We start from the raw sequence: 13,614 nt of genomic DNA, 5'->3' as shown, positions 1-13,614 counted from the left end.
TTGCCGATACGATACATACCTCGATACACAGGCCACATACGATACATACATCGATACAGATCTCGATACAGTGCACTTTCGATTCGATATGATATATTTCAAATCGATTCGATACGGTTCAATAAAAAATAAAGGCTAAATCGTGGCTGTGATACTAAAAGTCTTTGTTAAACCACTTCTTGTGCAAAGTTCATATGAAACACAAACATTTTAATCCTCAAAACAGTAAAAATATCAAATGTGTCGCATAAATGAGTTTCCTTTCACTCCACAAGCAACAAAACTGTAGCTGTAACAAAATAATTTAGTAAAACACACCTAAAAATACTCTTGGTGAAATATCGATACAGTTGCCCACGATATCAATACTGTATCATCACATTAAACGATACGATATATCGATATTCCGATATTTTTTGCACACCCCTACTGAACACCACATACATTTACAAACTACATGAATGATCCAAGTGATAATAAATTGTAATGATGTTGTTTATTGTGCAAACAGGTCAATCAAAATCACAATTAGAAAACATGATCAATCATTGTCATAATTCATAATAAATAATATTTTCCATATCATTTAACATGATTGAATAAAGTGCATCGTTGTTGCTGTAACTGAGGAGCAGCCGATGAGTAAATAGCATAAATAAATTAAAGTGCTGAGATAAAGTGCTGTGGAGTTAGCGTGGAAACATTCAACATTCTTTAACAAGAAACTTAAAAGACAATAAACACTTGTGACACAGATTTACTCCCTGTCATGGTTCATGTTCTGTACTGGTTGGTTTTGCTTATTACGGCGTCTTTTTCCTTTAGTGTTGTGTGCCCTTTTATTTTGAAATGTTCCCGTCTGCTTGTAGTTTTGAGTTTTACTTCATGTCTTGGTTGTTTGCCGCGCCCTGACGTGTTTCACCTGTGTCTGTGTGCGTTTATACCCTGTGTTCTCCTCTGCCCTTTGTTGGTCCATTGTATTTGTCATTGTCTGTGTCTTTGTCAGTATCTCGTCCTGTCAGGGCAGTTTAGTTTCCATTTTTGGATCTTTTTTTGTTTGTTATTAAAGAACTTTAAAGCAGTCCTGCATTTTGGGTCCTCCCTTTGTTTCCACGTGACTCTCCCACAGGAATAACACCAGCACAAACAAACTTCTGACTCGCCAGTTCCACGTTTAGCGTCGCACACATGAGCCCATGTGACGGGAAACGGACACGATAGACGACGGCTCCAATTAAACCAACGAGTGTCAAAATTATGAAAGTACAAGAAATAAAGCGTAAAATAATAAGTGAAAACCGACGTGCTGCACAGCTCTGCTCTGGCGTCCACACTGCGTCTAACCCAGAGTCCAACCTGTGCTGCCAGATCGGGTTTAGTCATTTCCCCCAGTCACGTTTGAAAAGTCGCCCTCTTCACCAAAAAACAACCAACAACGTTTTGTCACAGAAAACATTTAATCTTTGAATAAACAAATGTGATACAAAGGTTGGGCTTTTAAAAACATTACCAGGATTGAGAAAACATGTTAAATTTAGAACAGCATTTTTTTTATCACGGAAAAAAGGACATTTAATATAAAAAAAAAAAAAAAATGTTGTAGGCTGTTTAATCTGTAGGTTAAAACATTGTCAGTGTTGAGAAAACGTGTTAAATGTTTAAAACCAGGAAAACCAGGTCTAAACCAGGACTAACTCGGACTAAACCAGGTCTAAATAGGACTAAACCAGGACTACACCAGGTCTAAACCAGGACTAAAACAGGTCTAAAGCAGGAGAACAAGGACTAAACCAGGCTAAATCAGGACTGAACCAGGTCTAAACCATTTTTCAGTCCTGGTTTGGTCCCAGTCTGGTCCTGGCTCAGTCCTGCTCTGGTCCCGTTCTCAGTCCCAATCTGGTCCCAGTCTCAGTCCGGTCCTCCCCAGTCTCAATCCTGTCTGAGTTCTGGTCTGATCTCGTCTCTGTCTCAGTCGGTCCTGCTCCTGGATTTGTCCTTTTCTGTTCCCGGTCTAAGTCCTGCTCTCAGTCCTGGACCTGGTTTTTTGGTTTAGTCCTGGTTCAGTTCTGGTTTATACTTGATTCGGTTCCTGGTTTAGTTCTGGTTTAATCCACAAATCACTTTTTTTGTTCAATGATGTAAAAATAAATGTAAAATGTTGTAGTATTTTACAGCGAGGAGAGTGAGTCTGTCGGAGTCACAGAGACACTGAGGAGTCTTTAGGCCAGAGACTAAACCCAGGGATCAGAGTGTGAGTGAATGTGGTGTTGAAGGTGTGGAGGTGGGTCAGTTGGTCAGAGGAGACTGTGTAGAAGGACAGAGATCCAGCAGGACAGTCCACAAACACTGATACTCTCCCACCAGAGGAACAGGGATGAGGGAGGTGGTTTGTTTGTTATTATGAAAAACAGAGAAACCATCTTCAGAACAACACAGACTCCAGGTTCCTTTTCTTCTGATTCTTCTGTAAGACACTGATATAGAAACACTTCCACCTGATCAACTTCAATCAAAGAAAGAGCAAAAAATATATATTCACAATTGTGAGTGAATCTGCGATCCACATTCATGATTCTATTTACAAAATACCAGAACAATGTCAGAGGGATGGGTCTCGGAGTATGAAAAGTATTGCGTGCCAGTGGGAATAATTTTGGAAAGCACTTAGCTTCATGGTCCTCATCAGATCGCAATTTAAGAGGATTATTGCCCTCAGCCGGAGCAAGATTCAAGATGTCATCAAAACATTGATCAATGGTTTCCTGGCCTGGATCAACTGGCATAAGGCATGTGTCAGGGATGATACAATGTCACTGATTATCATGCAAAAGCTCATCTTCCAATTCCTCACTAGGTTCCTTTTTAATGTCCCATTTCATCTTGAGGACACTCATCGGGTTCTCAAAAAAAATATTAACCCACTCTTCATTAGTTGATGTTCACAAAAAATCTGTTCTTGTGTTTGAGGAAGTGAAGGGCTTCCCTGATGCACATAGGGTCAAACTGAAATTCATAATAATCCTTGTATGAAAGTTTACGTTTAAGTTTAATGGGTATGACAACACCCTCCATGTCCGTGCGGGGAAACAAGTTGGTCGTCTGAAGGACATTTACCGGGACACAGGTAACTGGGCCGTGGGCCCCATTTTGGCCCCCTTTAGGCAAAGCCAAGGCCTTAATGAAAGAAATGGTGGGACAACACAAATGATGCTCCAGACTGTTTAAACACTCCAACTCCGGGGGAATGGGGTCCAACTCCAAGTTGTTAAGGGAGCATTCAGCTGGCATTTGACCTCTTGGACTCTTCATATTACAAGTAGCACAAATCCAAAGTTTCCCCCTGGCTGAATCTTTTACAATACAAGGACTTGGACAGTCAGGAGTGCACTGATGCAAGTATTTCTCTGAAATGCACCTCTCTGCAACTGAAGCAACTTCAGGTTTTTGTTACAAGGTTTTACTTGTTGTTTAAAAAACATCTTAAAGCAAATGCAACAGACATATTCTGGACCACCCTGTTTAACTTTCAATGAAAACTGTTCAAGAACATAATCAATGTCATTTTCTTTGATTTTTACTTGCATTTTCCATTCTTTATTTGCTTTTTTCACCTGGGCTCTAAAGTTGGAATCCTGGCTGTACTTGAGTTTACTTTCAGTCTTAACTTTCTGTCGATGTAGTAAATTACTTCTATAATTAATTTTTCTTTCCATCTTCTTCTTCTCTCGGTGTTGGACATCTGCATCATATTTGGTTTTACTTAAGAGTTTAGAGTCTGGATGGACGAGGAGGACGGGTCTGGAGGACTAAAGGGGAGAGTGAGGGGGGAACTGAAACTGAAACCTCGACACACAGATTACACACATTATTTTGTCTTTACTCCTTTATTTACTTCAGCAGCTTTTTTCATGTTTTCATTTGTTTTTCTTTTATATTGGAAAAAGTCTAAATGTATAAATCAAGAACGTTCACAGGTGCTTGAGTCCAGCGCTCTCTCTAAGACACAAATCAGTCCTGGTTTAGTTCCTGGTTTAGTTCGTTATCTGTTTTTTTCATTTTGGTTTTGGAGACAAAATAATGGAAAAAAATTGTTGTTTTTTTCGTTTTTTTTAATTTTTGGTTTTATTTTGAAAAACGAATGACACACAGATTTGATCCAAAACTTTCAAACCCAGAGGAAATGTGTAAGTCTGTGGAGAACTTCTACACTGATATTTCTAGATCAACTCTACAACCTGATGTGTCTGAGGCCTTTATTGAATCAATCAAAAACATATTCCTCCTGTATGGGACAGTTTCAAATGGCTCTGTGAACAACCAAGAACAAAAACACAAATAACACAAACTGTTTACACTTCAAAAAGGGAAATCACCTGGAAATGATGGTCTGTCACTTCAATGTGATCAGTTTTTTCCTGTCTTAGGTCTTTTAAAAGGAGATATCAGGAGACATGATGAAGCATTTCCAAGAACACAGAATAAGTCAGTGATTGTGATTGAAATAAGACAATCATGTAGAGATTTACATGTGATACACAAAAGCACAAGTTTAATGTGAAAAGAGCAACTTCAGACTCAAATCAAAGTTCTGTCTCAGAGGAGCAAAGGGACCAAGTGACCTGAGCCTCCAGCTGTGAGGAGAGATAGATCCATATATCGCTTGGCCCATATTTGGTCTTTTCAACATATGGACCATCACTGGATCTGTGTTCTAAACAATCAGTATGGACCAGAAAAAACACATGGTCCAGTCCTGGTTTAGACCTGGTTTAGTCCTGGTTTAGTCCTGATTTAGTCCTGGTTTTGGTTTAGATCCTGGTTTAGTTCTAGTTTAGTCCTGGTTTAGTGCTGGTTTAGTCCTGGTTTAGTCCTGGTTTAGTTCTGGTTTAATCAACAAATCACTTTTTTTGTTCAATGATGTAAAAATAAATGTAAAATGTTGTAGTATTTTACAGTGAGGAGAGTGAGTCTGTCGGAGTCACAGAGACACTGAGGAGTCTTTAGTCCAGAGACTAAACCCAGGGATCAGAGTGTGAGTGAATGTGGTGTTGAAGGTGTGGAGGTGGGTCAGTTGGTCAGAGGAAACTGTGTAGAAGGACAGAGATCCAGCAGGACAGTCCACAAACACTGATACTCTCCCACCAGAGGAACAGGGATGAGGGAGGGAGGTTTGTTTGTTATTATGAAGAACATAGAAACCATCTTTCAGAACAGTCCAGACTCCAGGACTGATCATTGCCTCCAAACAAACTGTCACGACCGTCTCCTTTCCTTCTGATTCTTCTGTAAGACACTGATATAGAAACATCTCCACTCCACTGGACCTCCCAGTAACAGAGACCAGTCAGACCAGTGGAACACAGAATCTGAGCCCAGAAGTCAAATCTGTCCTGATGATCTGGATACGGCTGCTCCTCTGTCACATGTGTCACCTTCTTGTTGTTGTCAGACAGTTTGAGTTTTCTGTTCGCTGTGTTTGGATCCAGAGTGAGATCACAGAAATCTGATGGAGAGAAAACACAACACAGCAGCAGTTAGTCCCCTGTCCACTCTCAACATGTGACACACACATTTAATTCTACAACAATATGGCCACATTTGTTCATGAAAGATGGATTTAAAGGCTTCACTCATTTAGGATTCATGTCTTTTTTCACTCTATTTCTTCTTCTTTTCTTTCTTAATCCTTCCACTCTTGTGTTTGTCTCATATTTGTGTGAGTGTAAAAACATTTCCTTTCACAGCCCCACACCAGTCTATTTCACATTATTCTCAGTGTAAATCTGGACGTCTCTGGAGTTTGTTGCTGCAGTGACAAAGTGCAGCTCCAGTCTCTGACGTCACTCCACACATTCCTACACTCCTCCAGAGAGATCTCTAGATGAGTCAAACATGGATGAGTGTCAAACCTCTTCAGGCAGGTTTGTGATGAGGAACATGGTTCTAATGTGGGAGAAAGATGAAAAAAGATTGATTTTGCAGAATGTCCCTCTTTAAAATGTCCTGTGCTGAGTCCAAACAGCTGTGTCTGTGTCAGTGGCTCCAGGGCTCCTCCTTTGCTCCAGCAGCAGCACACAGCTGTGGAGCACACAGTCTGAGCTCTCACACAACTACACACATTCTATGGGAGGACTCAGTTTCCCATCATGCATTGTGTCTCACACCCATTTGAAATCAAGTCTGTGTCTGTTTCACATGGACTTCATTCAACACTTACACTTTCTGAGTCCTGGAGTCAACCACTCAGCTCCAGCAGGATCCAGTCTGAAACACAAGACAAGAGTCTGAAACACAAGAGTCTGAAACACAAGAGTGTGAAACACAAGAGTGTGAAACACAAGAGTGTGAAACACAAGAGTCTGAAACACAAGAGTCTGAAACACAAGAGTCTGAAACACAAGAGTGTGAAACACAAGAGTCTGAAACACAAGAGTCTGAAACACAAGAGTGTGAAACACAAGAGTCTGAAACACAAGAGTCTGAAACACAAGAGTCTGAAACACAAGAGTCTGAAACACAAGCCCAAAAAGTTTTCGCGTAGCCCAAAATGCGAAAACAGGAAAACAGGAAAATACTGCCGTGTAATCCATTTATTTCAACAAAGTAACTGTAATCCAATTACCACTCACTGAAACAGTAACTGTAACTGAATAGAGTTATCAAATTTGTACTCTGATTACGTAACTCCAGTACATGTAATCTGTTACTCCCCAACACTGCGTGGCGGCCATTATCCACCTCTTCTGCCTGCTCCAAGAGGAACGTCTTTTAAAAGGTATTTTACGTGTTTTATGTTTTTCTTTGATCACTAAGACTTCATTTATAACTTTCTACAACTGAACCTTTTTGTCAATAACTCGTCCTGAGCCTGTGGTCTCTTCTCACGTGGCTCAACTACTGTTGTGATTACAAAAGAACTGAAGTTAACTTAGAACCAAATGAATAAAACAGTGGTGTTGATGCTGAAGATGGCAGTTTTCTTAAAATAGCTTAACGTAAAAGCCCAAATGACTGACAAATGACGGGCTCAAGTTATTGGTAAATTGTAATATTGAATGTTAGCTTTAGCCCGGCTGGAGGTTTATACCTGATACACTTAAGGTTCATGGCCAAACAAAGTGGCAAGAACAAAGCGTAGACGGGATTTTTTCTAGAGATTCAGTTCTTAAGTCTGCAGTACTTTTTGTATCTGCCCCCCGTTCCCACACAGCAGTTAGCGCCGCGGGGCCCGGAGAACACGGCAGTGGTTGTTGGGGTCTGACGGTCCCCCGCTCCGCTTTGCTGAAGCGGCCGTAGAGAGGAGGAGCTTCAGCAAAGCAGCCTGATTGAACACACGTCTGTGTATGTGGATACACACACACGTACACAGAAATGATTTTGAGCCAAATACACTTTCTTATCAATATGATTTCATTATGACTTAAGAAGTTTTATTCTTTCTTAATAATAAATCATTTAAGATCAAGCTGAATTGAACATATTAAATAGTAGATTGTGATTGACACTGACACTGATCATCAGATGATTACAGACTACAGTCCCTACAGACGTCTCCTCTCAGTTTCCCCAACATCAGGTGTTGTCTCTGTGGATTCTCCTGATACAGGGAGATACAATTATATTTATTTCCAAGTATAATAATAATGTTAAAATGTTGACATTGTTCTCTTTTCCCACAGTAGGATCTTCATTGTACGACCTCTGTCTTTGAGATGAACAAACCCAACACATTAAGATTCTGTCATTCAGGTCCGTGTATAAAGAGCTTTTAATTTCACTATTCAGTTACAGTGGAAATCTTGTCTGTTTTAGAAAAGGGCTCACCTGGTACATTCAAATTTATTTTATTTTACATGCAAATGTGTCTAATTGTCATTTTGTCAGGAAAATATTCAGGACACTGGAGTGGCCAGTGCCTTCACTGTAGACAGAGATGAACCAACCCAAACCTCAAGCTTCTGTCACAGTTATGGAACTGCACCATGTACATTTATTTACCTTACAAGTTTTAGAGTGTCCAGATATCTCTTTTAGGAAAAGTGTCTCCAGATACACTATAATATTATAAATGTGAGAGGTTTTCTTCAGTGGAATCTCCAGATGAGCCCAGAGCCCTGACCCAGGATGAATATATCCAAGGATTATCATCTGGCACCACAGGCACAAGTACATGTAAGTGCAATATTAGTGCACTGCATTTTCTAAAATAGACGTTGTTGTTAAGTTTTTTTTTTCACCTGATAAATAATTAAATGTGTCTAAATGTGACCAGGTCTTATTTGTTCCCACAGTGGACTGTACAGTCCAGCAGACTGAGGAGTGCACAGCCCTGAGCTCCTGTCAACACTGAAGTTTCTGTCACTTCACCAGGCTACAGCAAGAACTGGTACAAGTAAGTACAGCGAGTATATTTATCAGCTTTATACTCTAGAGCGACTGGTGTAGAAAATGTGAACATTCTTTGCTGTAATATGCTTTTAATGTAAGTATGTCTGTATTTTTCCCACAGTGGATCTTCAACAGACAGAAGTGTCCACAGCCCTGAGCTCCGGACTGAGACGCCCCCATCACCTGATAGAAGAATGATACAAGGGACTGGTTTGGTTTGGGGAAAGTGTCACTCAGTGTAGGTTACTTTAAATTTATACCAACATGCAGTACATCTGCTGTAAGCAGCAGACTTGCAGTGTTGATAATAAAATGTACTGATAACTTTTACACCTAATTTTACAGAAATAAAAGTTTAAAATTAAAATAGTGTAATTGTGTTATGATCTTTATATGTGAATGTTTTAATCACTATTAGTAAGTTAACATTTGTCTAATTCTTAAAACATAATTTGGTTGAAATATTTAAAATGGAAAAGATGTCTTATACTAGCAAATATTTGTTTTAACCATCTTCTAAATATTTATTTATTTCGAAGATGGTTAAAATGAGATGGTGTCTGCAGATCGTATCTGCGAGTATAAGAGACATTCCACCTTAAATATTCAACCCAAAAGTTGGGTTAAAATTAAGCCAATAGTTGGGGTAAAATTACCCAGTGGTGAGTGGAAAATATAACCCAACATGTTGGATCAAATCATATAATCCAACTCGTTGGGCTAAAATAACCCAACGGTGGCTCAGTCCATATTGGACCCAGCATTGGGTTAAATTTATTTTTTATTTTTTAACCCAGCATTTTTAAGAGTGCATGTTTGGTGAAAGTGTCTTTGTGTCCACAGTAAAGTGGTCCATACCTGAGAGTGTCCAGTGTGCAGTGGGGGTCCTCCTGTAGAGCACACAGGAGCTTTACTCCTGTGTCTCCTGGATGGTTGTAGCTCAGGTCCAGTTTTCTCTCAGATGGGAGGGGTTGGACCTCAGAGCTGAGGCCAGAGAAGCACAGCCTTCCTCTGAGAGCAGACAACCTGACAGTCTGAGGACACAGATTATTGGAATCAGTCCATTCATTAGAAACATTCAACCCAAATGAGACAAACAACAAGTCCCACATCTTTATGTGACTTTATCAAATGTTATTTTCCAATGCAAATACCAACAGGTTATGTAATAATAGTGAAGAATATGAACTCCTCTGACCTGAGCTGTTCCAGTTTACAGTGACGACTCTTCAGTCCATCACACAACATCTTCAGCCCTGAGTCCTTCAAGTCATTGAGACTGAGGTCCAGGACTGTCAGACTAGAGGACTGGGAGCTGAGGACTGAGGACAGAAGCTTCACAGCTTCTCTCTGACAGGTTACAGCTGCTCAGTCTGGAGACAGAAAACATTGTTTATGTAGAAGTTGAATCAAACCATCCTCTGTTAAACAAAGGAGACTCACAGAGCTTTGGTGGAGGCCTTGACCACTGGCAGCAGCCTCAGGAGAACCTCCTCTGAAGCACAGTATTTATTCAGCTCAAACTGGTCCAGATCTTCTTCTGATGACAGTAAGATGAAGGCCAGAGCTGACCACTCAGCAGGAGACAGTCCACCTTTCAGACAGACGTCCTGATCTCAGGTACTGTTGGATCTGCTCCACCAGAGAACGATCATTCAGTTCATTCAGACAGTGGAGCAGGTTGATGCTCCTCTCTGCAGACACATCCTCACTCAGCTTCTTCTTGATGTACTCAGCTGTTTTCTGATTGGTTGAAAACAGGTTTTCTGGGAGCTATTGGCTTTGGGTTCCTGTCTGTGTCAGCAGACCTTGTAGAAGGCTCTGATTGGTCGACAGTGAAAGACCCAGGAGGAAGCGGAGGAGCAGGTCCAGGTGTCCGTTTGGACTCTGTAAGGCCTGGTCCACAGCAGAGCAGTGGAAAAGGCTTTTGTGTTTTTTTTCACACTCAGAGGACACTTCTGTGTTTTTCTCTGAGAGCAGGTTGATCCCAGTGTTGATGAAGGTCTGATGGACGTGAAGAGCAGCCAGAAACTCCTGCACACTCAGATGGATGAAGCAGTAGACCTTGTCCTGGTACAGGCCTGGCTCCTCTCTAAAGACCTGTGTGAACACTCCGGAGTACACTGAGGCCGCTGCAGCAGCGTCCAGCCCACACTCGCTCAGGTCACTCTCGTAGAAGATCAGGTTTCCTTTCTGCAGCTGCTCAAAGGCCACTTTTCCCAGAGACTTCACCATCTCCCTGGTCTCTGGACTCCAGTGTGGGTCTGTCTCAGATCCTCCTTCATACTTGATGTTCTTGACTTTGGCCTGAACCACCAGGAAGTGGATGTACATCTGAGTCAGGGTCTTGGGCAGCTCTCCTCTCTCTCTGCTTTTCAACAGATGCTCCAGGACTGCAGCAGCGATCCAGCAGAAGATCGGCAGGTGGCACATGATGTGGAGGATTCTGGACGTCTTGATGTGGGAGATGATTGTGTCGGCCTCGTCTCTGAACCTCTTCCTGAAGTACTGCTCCTTCTGCGGGTCGGTGAACCCTCTGACCTCTGTCACCATGGAGACGCACTCAGCAGGGATCTGATTGGCCGCCGCGGGTCGTGTGGTTATCCAGAGGCGAGCGGAGGGAAGCAGGCTCCCCCTGATGAGGTTCACCAGCAGCACGTGCACTGAGGCGGACTCTGTGGGGTCGCTCAGGGCCTCGGTTTTGGTGAAGTCCAGAGGAGGTCTGCACTCGTCCAGACCGTCAAAGATGAAGAGCACCTGGAGGTCTTCAAAGCTGCAGAGTTCTGCTCGTGTTTGACTAAAGAAGTGACGGACAAGTGTCACCAAGCTGAATCTTCTCTCCTTCAGCACATTGAGTGCTCTGAAAGTGAACGGGAACAGCAGCTGTATGTCCTGGTTGGCTTCACCTTGAGCCCAGTCCAGACTGAACTTCTGAGTGAGCACTGTTTTCCCGATGCCAGCCACTCCCTTTGTCAGCACTGTTCTGATGGCTCCATGTGTGTGAGCTGGGCCTTTAAACATGTCTTCACATGTGATGGGTGTCTCTGCTGGGCCTGGTGTCCTGGAGGCTGTTTCCATGTGTCTGACCTCATGTTCCTGGTTGACCTCTGAAGACCCTCCCTCTGTGATGTAGAGCTCTGTGTAGATCTCATTCAGAAGGCTGGAGTTTCCTGCTTTAGCGATGCCCTCAAACACACACTCAAACTTCTGCTGCAGGTCAGACTTCAGTTTACGCTGACAAACTCCAGAATAACTCCCTGAATGAAGACAACAGATACAGACCTGAGTCTCAGAGAAGATCAAATGACTGTGAGCACCTTGTTAAATGTGTTAAATGGTCCTACTGCTCCACAGACGCTCAGCCAGCTCCTTCTGCTTCATCCTCCTCAGGAAGTTCAGTGTGATCTTCAGAACAGCCTCACTGCAGCTCCTCTGCTCTTCATCCTCATCCTCCACAGGATCTAAACCTTCTGGATCATCTGTACTCAGAACCTTGTGGAGCTTCTTCAGCTCCTTCTGGACAAAAGTGAAGATGTCCTCCTCCAGAAGCTGAACAGACACATTATAAACAACACAAATGCAGTCAGTGTCAGATCTGTGTGAAACAAGCTTCATTCATCTGAACATTTCCAAACTTTAGTGAATGACAAAACCTTAAATATGAAGTCCAGCTGTGTGTGATGGTGCTGACCACTGGAGACCTCTGGACCCGGCTGCTCCCCTCTGTCACAGAGACACATTCAACATGTATAATTATTTATTTATTATTTGTTTATTGTTCTTATCATCAATGTTTCTGAGAACTTACGGCTCCAAGGCAAAATGATCTGGATGTCTCATAGAGCGATCACTCCTGAGGGACTCACAGGTGGAGGACACTTCAGAAGACTCTGCTCTGTGCTGGAGTCTGATGGATTTATTTAACAGGAAAATACAGTTTGACTTTAAATTTAAATAATAAATCAGAGCACTGTCTTGGACAAATCTCACACCAATGTTTTTTTATATATAAACTTTATATTTTTCATTATAGTGACTGAGTCTTTACATCAGCAAACTCAGTGAACTCAGTGAACTTTCACCTGAACAGAATTTGTGAAACTCTAAATAACCCGTGTACCAGATCTAATTCCCCACATCCTTCTAATATCATGCAGCATAAAACACAGCGCTCACTCACAGCTTTCTCCTGAAGGTCAGTGGTTCATGTTTCTGCTGGATCCTGAGACACAGAAGAAAACACACTTCAGTCACAGTAAAACACATGGGACTGTTGTGACTCAGGTCAGATACTTCAGGAGGTTCTACAAAGTGTTCATGAGGCCTTCACCACAGACGCTTCAGTACGATGGTTTGAACAAAAAAACTCCACATTTCATATTTGACACTAGGATTTCTTTCATTATACAAAAGATAAAATACTTCCTCCTTTTTATTTTAAAAAGAAATATAATGGATGTTTGTTAAATGAATCCACTCTTCAGTGTCTCTGTTTAAATTCACACTTCAAATCTAATTATAATCTGATTTCTGGAATGGTCAGATCATTGAAACTTAAAACTTTAAAATCTGATGATGATTTCTGTCAGAAAGACGAGACGTCCTACACTGAAGCGACACATGTGGCCCTGGTGTTTTTGCTCGTCACATTTGTTTAGTTCCTGTAAACACACACAACAGTCACATCTAATCATTGGCTCAGACTTACTGTGAACCACACTCCTCAAAAAAACCAATCAATCGTCCAGTAGAGCGTTGACTTCCCAGCGCCGCCCTGCTGGTGGTGGGAGGGTCTGCGTCCTCTCTGTGCTCGCTCTGATCCATGCTCAGTCCAGAGTCCTACAGAATGACATCACAGTGTTTAGCCCCGCCCACTGCTCACATGGTTCAGCTCATGTCGTTTTGTCAAGTGCCTCCATAAAGAGACTTTCAAATCCAAACGTAAAGGAGGAGACGCCAAAAGAGACAAACGTGTTAGAAAATAGAAGTGTAGACTGAACTTGGTCTGGACAACACTGAGATCCAAATCGTGTGGAGATGTGGTCCCTGTGGAGATTCTGTGTGTGATGCAGCTGTGTGTTCAAACTAGGGGTGGCACGGTACACAAAAGTCACAGTTCAGTACGTACCTCGGTTCAGACCCTACGGTTCGGTACATTTTTGGTACTTAAAGGCTGTTTTTATTGTTCAAATCTGAGGAAGCTGCAACATCCTGAAACAACTGAAA

The 13,614-nt window shown here is 41.9% G+C and overlaps 1 pseudogene; it reads right to left on the bottom strand.

Moving 5' to 3' along the window:
* Nucleotides 1-4,837: 4,837 nt before the first annotated feature.
* LOC129409491 (NACHT, LRR and PYD domains-containing protein 14-like) lies at nt 4,838-13,227 on the bottom strand (annotated as a pseudogene).
* Nucleotides 13,228-13,614: the final 387 nt, after the last annotated feature.

The sequence above is a fragment of the Boleophthalmus pectinirostris genome, unplaced genomic scaffold, assembly GCF_026225935.1.
Source record: "Boleophthalmus pectinirostris isolate CB_2022bp ecotype Guang Dong unplaced genomic scaffold, ASM2622593v1 HiC_scaffold_2, whole genome shotgun sequence".
Taxonomy (NCBI): domain Eukaryota; kingdom Metazoa; phylum Chordata; class Actinopteri; order Gobiiformes; family Gobiidae; genus Boleophthalmus; species Boleophthalmus pectinirostris.
Note: the sequence above shows the minus strand (reverse complement) of the source record. Positions and strands in the feature narration are given on the sequence as shown.